General features: G+C 38.8%; 1 pseudogene; it reads right to left on the reverse strand.

Annotated features, from left to right (window-relative positions):
* Positions 1–11855, reverse strand: part of LOC102854936 — a 31896-nt pseudogene extending 20041 nt beyond the window's left edge.
* Positions 11856–12248: the final 393 nt, after the last annotated feature.

Raw genomic sequence — 12248 nt, forward strand, 5'->3', positions numbered from 1 at the left:
AGTGACTGGGATAATTGGGATGGGAGTGTCAGAGACAGTGCGATTGGCACAGGATAGAGCAGAGTTTAGGGCTGTTGTACATAGGGTCGCTATGAGTCTCAAGCGACTCGACGGCACATAATAATAACAACAAGTGTTCTCTTGCTCTGTTCAGACAAGTTTCTTGATCTAGGCATCATTTCATATGAGACCTAAGTGCTCTGGGATTCCTATTGTTCTCAACATTAACCGTAATTTGTTATAATCGGTACCGCAAGTACTCTAGGTACAAAACTCCATCTTATTACTTGATTTCTTTGATTACTCCTAGTACTAAGTTCTTGACTTCTCTGAGAAACAGATTCTAAGACAGAATTCAGTATGCACAGTATTTACCAGAGTGTTCATGCACATCGAGAAAGTTAGTAAGAAGAGGAAGAAGTATAGCCAATAGCAGCATTACCTAACCCACAGAGTGCTTTGAAACTAGAAATTTCCTTTAAAGTTGAGCCTTGTTGGACCAAGACAGTCAGATCTTTAAGAATCATTGCATTCCCCAACCCTCCAGTATAAGCTGACTCTCTGAGGGAAGCCCTGAAGGGTCATTAGTTGAAGGTCACCTACCTACAGTACTCACAGCTGAAGCAACACATCCTTTATGGAAGAAGGATCAGAACAGTGTATCTAAGTCTCAATATATACTACAATGTCTCAAATGACTCTTGAAACAACACCACTCTCTTAAATATGATTATCCTCCAATTGTCCACATCTCAGAAATCCATTCATCAGTTGTCAAATTATTATATATTATCCAATATTTTTTCCGTTCTTATCAAACACTTATAGTATATGTTAGCATTACATCCAGACATTTAAATATGCATGTGTATTTTTTCTCATTTGTCCAATTAGTCTCTGGCATTACCTAAGCCTAAGTCATAATAATCTCTTACTTGGACAACTTCCTAAAGGTCCCTAACTAGTCTTCCTATTCTTTCTCTTGCCATTTGCAAACATATACAATCCATACAAAACATCTATAATTTTGTAAGACATAAATTGAACATCTCATTCCTTCATGACCAACTCTTCAAGGACTTTCTATAAATTTGAAAGGTCCTGAGATGTCCAGGAAGCAGTCCTCAGAACGGAGTAGGGAAACACTGACTAGTTCACAATCAGGAAGGGGGTGCATCCTGTCTCCTTATCTGCTCAATCTATATGCAGAACAGATCATTTGGGTAGCAGGGCTTTATGAGCAGGAGTGGGTATCAAGATTTGAAGAAGACTCATCAATAACCTGCATTATGCAGATGACACAACCTTACTTTCTGAAACTGAGAAGGACCTAAAGCGCTTGCTGCACAAGGTCAAGGACTGTAGTTTTCAATATGGATTGAAGCTCAACATCAAGAAGACAAAGATTCTCACCACTGGGCCAACGGGAAGCACCATGATGGATGGAGAAGAGTTCAAACGTGTTAATAGTTACAGCTTGCTTTGCTCCACAATCAACACTCTTGACACAAGCAGTTAGGAAATCACAAGATGAATTCAATTAGGTAAATCTGCTGTCAGGGACTTTTCCAGAGTACTGAGAAGCAAAGATGTAACTCTGGAGACTAAGATGCACCTAATGCAGGCCATGATCTTCGCAATTACTTGCTGTGCATCAGAAAGCTGGAGAATGACTCAGAATGAAAAAAAGAATAATTGATGCCTTGAATTGAGGAGAAGAGTCGTGAACATACCATGGACTGCCAAGAAAACAAATAGGTCTGTCTTGGAGAGTGTGAAACCAAGTTTCTCCATAGAGGCTAGGATTTTGAAGCTCCATCTCACAACTTTAGGAACATGACCAGGAGGGACTGATCCTTACAGAAGGACATTATGCTTGAAAGGGTTGAGGGACAGCACAGGAGAGGGAGACCCCAGACGAGATGGATTGATACTATAACTGGGAAAATAGGGATAGGTGTGTTGGAATCAGTGAGACTTGCTCAGGACAGGGCAAGCTTCAGAAATGTTGTACATAAGGTCACTATGAGTAGCAGGAAACTCAATGGCACATAACAACAACAACTACAACAAAGGTTGGAATTTGGGTTCACTAAATAATACCACTAATGAAAAGAGCTTGGTTAAGATTGCTGTTCCTGTGTGCCATCCAATCAATTCTGACTCACAGTGACCCTATACATATACAAGAGTGTAGGCTCTCCTCAGAGTAGATTTCATGGTTGTAATATTTATAAAAGTAGATCACTATGTCTGGGTAGATTTGAACCAATCAGTGACCTTTTGGTTAGGAGCTGGGCTTCTTATCCATTACATCACCAGGACTCATAGCCAAGAAAACTCCATGCAGAAATTCTATTCTATAATACATCAATCACTATGAGTTGGAAATGAGTTGATGACAACAAACAATGTGACATTGAAAATAAAATTCAAACTCCAACATGTGTACCAGGCAGAATACTTGGCACCCTCTCTAATCTCATCACCAGCTCATCTTTTCATCACTCAACTCTCTTCAGCCATGTTGGAATTTTCTCAGATCCTAGAATCTGCCAAAAATTTTGCTGCCCTAAATAAAACATTCTCTATTTTCTTCTGACTCCTCTTTTTCATTTCTAGCTAGTTCTTTCTTTCCTGTCTCAACCTTATTATTTCCATCTTATCATTGACGTACAGGCTTTTCTTTTTCATGTTTGTGGCTGTTTAGAATCTCACTAATGTATTTTCTACAGTAATAGAACTTTATATAATGTTATAAATTCCACATTGTGAAATTTACCTCCTTAAGAAAAATATCAGAATTCTATTTCCAGTGGTCATTCCCACTGGAATGTGGTCTTGTGACCCAAAAGAGCAATTGGTAGAAAGAAGACTGACACAGTAACTGCAACAATGGGCTTGAGTACCATGGAGATTGTGAGGATGGCAGAAGTAAAGTTTTGATCTGTTGTTCATAAGGTAACTATGAGTGGTAGCCAACTCAATGCCACCTACAAACAACTACAACAATATTCCCAATGGTTACTGCTGCTGAAATGTAGCCTTGTAAATGAAGTTATGCAGTCAACAGAAACAAGATTAGTCTGTTGAAGGGATCAACATAATGAATTAATATCTAGGCTAAAATTCTCATATAAGAAATCAAGTGACAAAGATGACAAGTTCTTCTGAGAAGTCATAATGAGTCTTGTGACAGTCTATTCTAAGCTTCATTGGTGTAGTGGGAAGATTGTGAAGTTTATGGTCTTGATGATGCCAAATGGTGGTAGTTGTTGCTAGATCAGTGTGCCACTCTCCACATCCATAGTGTAACTCTTCCTAGTTTCCCAATTTTGTCACTTTCTGTGAGCTATCCTTTATGAGCAGAAGGCAGTGGTGATGAAGGATCATTTTCAGTTTACTCTAAAGGACATGGCAAAAAATAAAGCCCAGGAATTGATGGAATACCAATTGATGTATTTCAGAAAACAGATGCTGGCCTGCATGTGCTCACTAAGTAGTGCCAAGAAATCTGGAATACAAGTACTTGGCCAACTGACTGGAAGATACCCATATTTATTCCAATTCCAAAAAAAGGTGACCTGACAGAGTGTGTAAATTATCAAACAATATCACTAATATCACTCACTAGCAAAATCCTGCTGAAGATTATCCAGAAACAACTGAAACAGTACATTGACAGAGAACTGGCAGAAACACAAGCTGGGTTTAGAAGAGGTCGTGCCACTAGAGACATATTGCCAATGTCAGATGGCTCTCGATGGAAAGAAGAGAAGACCAGAAGAATGTCTATCTGTGTTTCATTGACTATGCAAAGGCATTTGACTGCATGGATCATAACAAATTGTGGCTAACTTTGAGGAAAACGGGAACCCAGAACACTTAATTATGCTTATGTAAAGCCTATACTTGGACAAGAAGCAGTACTCAAAACGGAACAAGGAAACAATGCATGGTTAAAAATCAGGAAGAGTTCATCAGGTATGCGTCCTGTCCCCATACATTTTCAATCTGTGTACAAAACAGGTCACTCGGGAAGCAGGTCTTTATGAGGAGGAGTGTGACATCAAGATTGGAGGAAAACTCATCAACAACCGACGATATGCCGATGACACAACCTTGCTTACTGAAACTGAATAAGACCTGAAATGCTTCCTGCAGAAGGGCAAGGACTGTAGTCTACAATATGAATTAAAGCTCAACATCAAGAAGACAAAGAATCTTACCACTGAGCAAACTGACAGCACTATGATAGATGGAGAAAAGATTAAGGCTGTTAGAAATTACAGCTTTCTCAGTTCCTCAATCAACACTCTTAACACCAGCAGTCAGGAAATCAAAAGACGAATTGCATTGGGAAAATCTGCTATCATGGACCTCTCCAGAGTGCTGAAAAACAATGATGTCAGTCTAGAGACAAAAAAAAAAAGTACCTAATCCAGGTCATGGTCTTCTCAATTACTTGTTATGCTTCAAAGAGCTGTACAATAACTAAGGATGACAGAAGAATAGAAACCTTTGGTTTGTAGTCCTGGAGAAGAGTCAAATAGGTCTGTCTTGGAGACGGTGAAACCAAGTCTCTCCTTGGAGGCTAGGATTTTGAAGCTCTGTCTCATATACTTTGGGCACATTTCCAGTGGAAACTGGTCCTTGGAGAAGGACATGGTGCTTGGAAGGGTGGAGGGACAGCCCAGGAGAGGAAGATCTCAGATGAGATGGATTGATATGGTATCTGTGACAATGGGGCTTGGTGTGTCAGAATTAATAAGACTGGCTCAGGACAGATAAGGGTTCATAGCTGTCATACATAAGGTTGCTACACATGACAAGCATCTCAACAGCACATAACAGCAAAAACGTACGGTACTGGTTGTGTTTTATTTAAGCCTTATGTTTAGAGAAAATAAGACCTTGGGGATGGCCTTTTTATTTAAAAATCAGTTGTTCTTATATTTTGGAGGCACATTCTTCTAAGTGGTATACCACTCTTCTAAGTGGTACAGCACTCTTCTGTCAGTATGCTGTACTGAGGTGACCTGGGGTTGCTGTCATACTGAACCTTGTGCCACTCGGGTATCACATGCCTTCATGGTTATGCATGGTGAACAGTGTTTACCATCATGGTTACCCATGATGAACAATGTTTGGTGGAGCTCGCAGTTTAAGACAGGTTTGGAAGTGGGAGTGACACCCACTTTCCTAAACAGCACGGCTCTAAAAATTCTGTCAACTTTGATAAATGGTGATGGTTGTGGGAGAGCTTCAGGCCTTTTGTCATGGGGTCGCTATGAGTTGTGCTTGACTCGACGCAATCAATAGCAACAACAATTCCCTTTCCACTACAACTAATGACAGTGAATTTTAGCTAAAGCCTAACATTTATAATCACCCATATAAAGCACATATTTTTTAATATTATCTGACTTAAAAGTTTATTTCTTTCATTGTTTCGTTATACAACTTGTCATTATGTATGTGTTTGTCTGTATATGTATTTGTTGTCTGTTTTCCTTACTAAGCTATGAGCTCCTTAAGGGTGGGATCTTTGTGTCTTTCATTCACCACTACGTGTAAGGAGCCTTAGTTGTTCATTCAACAAACTATGTAACCCTTACAATGTGTCAGACACAGTGTCTGACACTAAGATTATAACCTGATCAAAATATGATTCTTTACATGAAGGCACATTTTATCTGGATAGATGTAGAAATAAATCATTAAAATGTAGTACAGAAAGTGAAAAAGCAAAAGCCAATAATGTCATAAAATCAGATTTGATTCATGATGACCTTCTGAGAGTAGAACTGAGCTCCATAGAGGGTTTTTTTCTGTAATATTTTGGAGGCAGAATTATAGACTTTTCTCTTCAAAATACCTGTTGAGTGTCCTCATCCTCTATTTGTTGTAAATTTCAAGCCTTACCTGTTGAGTGTCCTCATCCTCTATTTGTTGTAAATCTCAAGTCTTTTGTACCACATGGGGACCCTCAGTCACTCATTCACTTACTCATTGGTGGTGAGTCAAAAACTGACTCATAGCTGACCCTCCATTGAGTTTCTGAGGCTGTAGATTAAAAGAGAGGATATGGTCAATCTTTTTCTCTTAGAGTCACGGGTAGGTCTCTACCACTAGAGGCTCTCAGCCTTTGAGTCAGCAGTGCAACTCCTTATGAACTAATCCATCAGAGCTCCCTACTCTCCACCCCCCCAACTTTTCTACATTCATATAAAGTGCTAGGTGTTCTTATAACTGTATGGGAGAGGTGTCTTGATCTCAATCTGAGTGAATAGTTCATAGGATAAAATTCAGAAGGGAGAAAAAAGAACCGGTCCAGGAAAGAAGAGGAGTAGAGTATCTCCGGAGAATTTTTCTACTGTGCAAAGTCAATACTCAAATGTTTGAAAAGGAGTTTAATATATGAGAGAAAGATACACAACAAGAATTCTAAGCAAAGGCAAAAGACCCTATAGTGACAAACAGTAAGATTAATGAGGGTGTAGTTTCAGTGTTTATTGTTGAAAATGGCTTTCCTAGCCATTGACTTTGCCACATGGCTAAACAGGATCATGCAAATTGTGTGTTAGTCTGTACATAAGGACAGTCATTAGCTACACATTCTATTAGGTTTAAATCCAGTTATTTTAGTTGCAGAAACTTGGAGATCTTAATACCAGAAAGAAAGAGGGAGCAGAGCGTATGATACAAATACTTCAAAGTCAAAGATTCCTGCACCAGCCATGTGGGGATCTACACAAAAGCAACAATAGCCAGAACCAGAGATGGACAGAGCTGACTTGGAACTGCTACACCACAGAACCAGAGACCTTTTCTCAAGTTTTTTTGAGCACCTATGAAAGATACTGTACCTGACAGGACTAAGGGAACTTTGCATCAGTTAGCCAAGCTGTGAACCTGAAGTTCGAATGGCCTACAGCCACACTTGAGAAGCCGTCTAGACTAAAGGATTGTATACTACTGTCTTGTTAACATCTCTAATAAACCTCAAAGCCTTGAGCATGGTTCTATGAAGTCTGTGTGGTTCTTGCAATGAATTTTGGACCCAGTAGTGCAATAGTGCAGTCTTGAAATTAGTAGAAGTAGGCAGAGGAGCATCTATGTCTATCTCCTATGCTCTGGATGCTGTTTATGGGCTCATTTCCCCTTTGTGGAGTTATTAGAGGTCATACTCAGCCATCTGCATGCTGCCTACACTCATTTTACAGTTGATGTCTATATGCTGCCCTTGATCTTATTATACAAAGGGACTCTCGCAAGAGTGGGATATTAGGGGAAAGAGTAATGTGAGAGGGCTACATTAAGGAAAAGTGACCAGGTAATAAATGGATGCATATCCCACTGTTGTTATTTTTGTTGTTGCTATATGCCATCAAGTCACTTGCCACTCATAGCAATGCTATGGACAATAGCCCTGAAACCTGTTCTATCCTGTGCCAATATTATTGTCTCTGATACATGTATCATTACTTCAGTCACTGATTCAATCTATCTTATCCAGGGTCTTCCTCTCTTGCACTATCTCTCTACCCTTCCAAGCATGACTTTCCTCTCCAAGGATCGATCCCTCCTTGCAACCTGTCCAAAGTATGTTAGTCAAAGCCTCATAATCCTTGCCTCCAAGGAACAAATCTAGTTTCACCCTCTCCAGGATGAACCTCTTTGTTCTCCTGACAGTCTATGGTATATTCAGTAATCTTCTCCAGCACTACAATGCATAGCAAGTAATTGTGAAGACTGTGGCCTAGATCAGATAGATGCACCTTAGTCTCCTGACTGGTGTTTTTGCTCTTCATAATAGTATCCAAATTATGCTTGAATTCAGGAAAACTTTAAAAAAGAATGTGAAAAATAATAAAACTATATTTCTTTGGTTTTCTTTCTATTGTTGGTATTCCCTTTTTTATCATGGTTTCATCAACAATTTTTATTTCAAACTAATTTCAACATATAAAGGCCATACTTCTATTATGTGTGTTTGGTATCTCTATTTCATTTATGTGTTATTAATTATGCTATGTACACTTGATTTTGTTAATGCTCTAGTTTATTTTTTAAATTTCTCTATACATAGAATTTCTTTATTGTTGTTTTTAGGTGTCATTGAGTCGAGTATAACTCATAGTGGCTCTATGAAAAACAGATCTGAACCTGTCCAATCCTGTGACATCCTCATTAACTTAACACTTGAGTTCATTGCTTCAGTCACTGTATCAATCCATCTGATTGTGTGTCTTCCTCTCTTCACTGACCCTCCACATTTCTAAGCATAATGTCCCTCTCCAAGAAGTAGCCTCTTCTAACAACATGCTCAAAATATGTGATATATAACTTCTCCTTCCTGGCTTCCAAGGAGTATCTTGGCTGTGCTTTTTCCAAGACATATCTGTTTGTTCATTTGGCAGTCAATGGAATTTTGAGTATTCTTCTCCAGCACCACAGTTCAAAAGGATCAATTCTTCTTTTGCCTTCCTATCTATTGTCCAGTTTTTAGAGGCATAACAAGTTATTAAAAAGACCATAGCCTAAGGGAGCTCTGGTGGCCTAGTGGTAAGGAGCTGCAACTACAATCCCAGAGGCGCACGGTTCAAATCCACCAGATGCTCTGCCGGGGAAGGAGGGACAATCTCCTCCTGTACCAGTCAGATCTGATCTGAAGGTACACGCACACAAAAATAATAAAATTTAAAAAAAAAGACCATAGCCTGAATCAGGCACATCTTGGTCTTCAAACTAACAACATTGCTCCTGAGTATTTTGGAGAGGTCTCTGATTATGGACTTGTCCAGTGAAATAGATCTCCTGATCTCCTGACTGCTGGTATCAAAGGTGTTGATTGTGGATACAATTTAGATGAAATCATTGACAATTTCAATCTTTTCTTCCTCCATCATAATACTGTTTATCAGTCCAGTTGTAAGGATTTTTGTCTTCTTGATGTTGAAATGTAATTCACATTGAAGGCTGTAGTCTTTGATCTTCTGTAGCATGTGTTTCAGGTCCTCCTCACATTCAGCCAGCAAGGTTGTTTCATCTGTGTAACAAAGGTTGTTGATGAGTCTTCCTCAAATCCTTCTTCACAGAATTCAGCTTCTAGAATGATTTGTTCAACTTATTGTTTAGGTTTGATATATAAACTCCATTCTATATCTTTGGATCTCTATAATTTTAAACACTTCAGCAACCATGCAGCAGCACTTAAATTCTTCTGGAAGTGGTATGACATTTTATAGTTGGAAATGGGAATACAAAAGAAAGCTTTTCAATTTCTATGATTTTTTATTGCTTCTCTTAAGTGACAGCATTATTCCAATTTATAGCAACTTTATATAAAGCAGATAAAAACCTTGCCCAATTTTTTGTTATTGTCAAAGCTTCTATTATCCTCATATCTACTTCACAGTCACTATGTCAATTCATCTTGTTAAGAGACCGCTTCTCCTGCAGTAATCCTTTACTTTTCCAAGCATGGAAGTGTTCTCCAAGATTTTCTTCTCCTGTTATCATATCCAAAATATAATACAAAGTGTCACCATCTTTGTCTTGAAAAACATAGTGTAAAAATATTTACACAGAAAATTTAGTATGTTTCATTCCTGCCCCTGCTACTCAGTGGCCTATTGTTGCGTTCTTAGGTGCCATCTAATCACGTGCGACTCATAGTGACCTTATGAGAACAAGACCTCTAAACCCTGCTCTACCCTGTGTCAAATTTATTGTCTCTGACACACCTATCCCACTGCCCCGGTGACTAAATCATCCTCTCCAAGAACTGTTTCCTCTTTGTAACATGTCTAAAGTATGTCAGACAAAGCTTCAGAATCCTTGCCTCCAAGGAGCAGCCTGGCCTCACACCTCTCCAGAATGAACTTGTTTATTCTCCTAACAGTCCATGGTATATTCAACACTCTTCTCCAGCACCACAGCTCAAAGGCATCAATTCTTTTTCTATCAACCTTAGTAAGTTTCCAGCTCTCTGATGCATAGTAAGCAATTACAAAGACTATGGCCTGGATCAGGTGCACCTTAGTCTCCAAGACTGACGCTGTTGTTCTTCAGTACTCTGGAGAGGTCCTTGACAGTTGACTTTCCCAATGCAATTTGTCTCTTGATTTCCCAACTGCTGGTACCAAGAGTGCTGACTATGGAGCCAAGCAAACTAAAATTGTTAACAATCTCTTCGCCATCCACAGCGATGCTGCCAAATGGCCCAGCTATAAAAATGTTTAGTGGTTGTTGTTTTGTTTTTTTTAAAAAAAACCAACCTAAAGCAATCAATTATTCATTTGGGAAGTGATGCACATCGACTCACATACAAACAATCCAAACTCATTGCTGTCAAGTTGATTCTAACTCATGGTGATCCCATAGGTTACAGGATCAAACTGTTATGTAAGATTTTGTTGTTGTGATTGTAGTAGTAGCTTGCCAGATTTTTCTTCCATGGCATGACTGGGTGGGCATGAATTGACAAACTTTAGGTTAAGAGCTAATTGCAAATTCTTTGTGTCACCTAGGCACCTGATTTCTACCAATGAAGCAGCAGTCTATAAAGACTGAGCTTATAAAATTTATCAAATCATAAGTCATAATCCCTTCATAATTCACTTAAGTTTTCTTTCCAAAATTCTAGACAAACCACTTTCTGAATAACCTTTAACTTTTAAAATTATCAATGAAAATTACCTTAAGACCTTGACTTAAAGTTTCTACTTCTTATTCCAGGGAAAAGGAGGGTCTTCCCAAGATCCTTAACAGTATTGTCTAGATAATGAGTTGGGAATGTTGTTGTTTTGGACCTATGTGTCATCAGAAATAAATCATAGCTTACCCTCCAGTGGATTTTCAAGGTAGTAAATCACATGGTAGGAGATTGTCCATATTTCTCCTGCAGAGAAACTTGTGGTGGTTTCAAGCTACCTGCCTTTGGGTTAACAATAGAACTCCTCAGCACTAGGCCACCAGAGCTTCCTGAAATGAGGTTGTTGTCGAGTATGACTCAGAGTGACCCTATGAATAACACTTTGTACTATTCTGTGCCATCCTTTCAATCTCTGATACACTTAAATCTGTTGCTGCAGTTACTGTGTCAATCCATCTAGTTGAGTCTTCCTCTCTTCTGCTGATCCAGCTTTCCAAGCATGATGTCCTTCTCCATGGAATAGCCTATCCTAGCAATATGTCCAAAGTATGCAAGACGCAGCTTTATCATATTCGCCTCCAAAGACCACTCTGTACCTTATTCAAGGCATAACTGTTTGTTATTTTGGCAATCTATGGGACATGCAATATTCTTCTTCAACACCATAGTTCAAAGACATCAATTCTCCTAGCATCCTTAGTTACTGAAATGGAAATAGTGAGATGATTTGGTGGTAAGGGACTTAAACTACCAATGCAAAGATATGTGATTTAAATCCTCTAGCAGCTCTGAGGAAGACAGGTGGTTAATCTTGTCACACGGGATTTTCTGCCTTTGAAAAATCACAGGACGGTCAACTACATTGTTTGTTTCTGTCTTATAGGTACACAAAAACAAACTAAGAAGAGTGGCAATTTCTTCTCACATCATATCCATTCTACACATTATGTAGCCTTTGGTTGTAAAATGCTGAAATACAGATTAGTGAACAAGCTTATATAAATGGGCTACCCACAATGTTATGTGTAGGCTAAATTTTCAGCTACTCTTGTTTCACTTACTCTTCTCTGCCTGTGCTTCTCAGAGCCATGAGTGCCTGTTCAGTTTTTAATGGGTTAATTCCCAATGAAGCATTTTTCCTCTGTGGTCTAGACATAGAAATATCCAGATATTGTTTCCCTTGAAAGGCAGCCATCCTGCTAAACGTTCTTGATCACCAATTCCCATGTTTTTCTAAGGCCAGATGGGGCTAAACACAGTTTCTGAAGATTTTTCTCCCTCCTCTTTTTTTCACCGATTAACAGCTTGTTTATTTTCTATTGAGGATGCTGCCAAGCAAACAGAGGGAAAGAGAAGAAAATTCCTTAATTTTTAAGGTGGAGAAACTAGAGAATGATGGATTTTCTGTTGCCAAGAGGAAACAATCCTTGGACCTAACAAATAAATGTTGAAAAAAGGTTATTCAATATTATATAATTTTAGTAGTAAGAAAACATAATGGAGATTGTGAAACTCTTTAACTGCAATATGAAGGTATATGTGTAAATGTTTATATATGTATACACACATGTGTTGAGAAAGTTGTGTG

Source organism: Elephantulus edwardii, unplaced genomic scaffold (assembly GCF_000299155.1).
Source record: "Elephantulus edwardii isolate Elephantulus edwardi_28Jun2011 unplaced genomic scaffold, EleEdw1.0 scaffold00356, whole genome shotgun sequence".
NCBI lineage: Eukaryota > Metazoa > Chordata > Mammalia > Macroscelidea > Macroscelididae > Elephantulus > Elephantulus edwardii.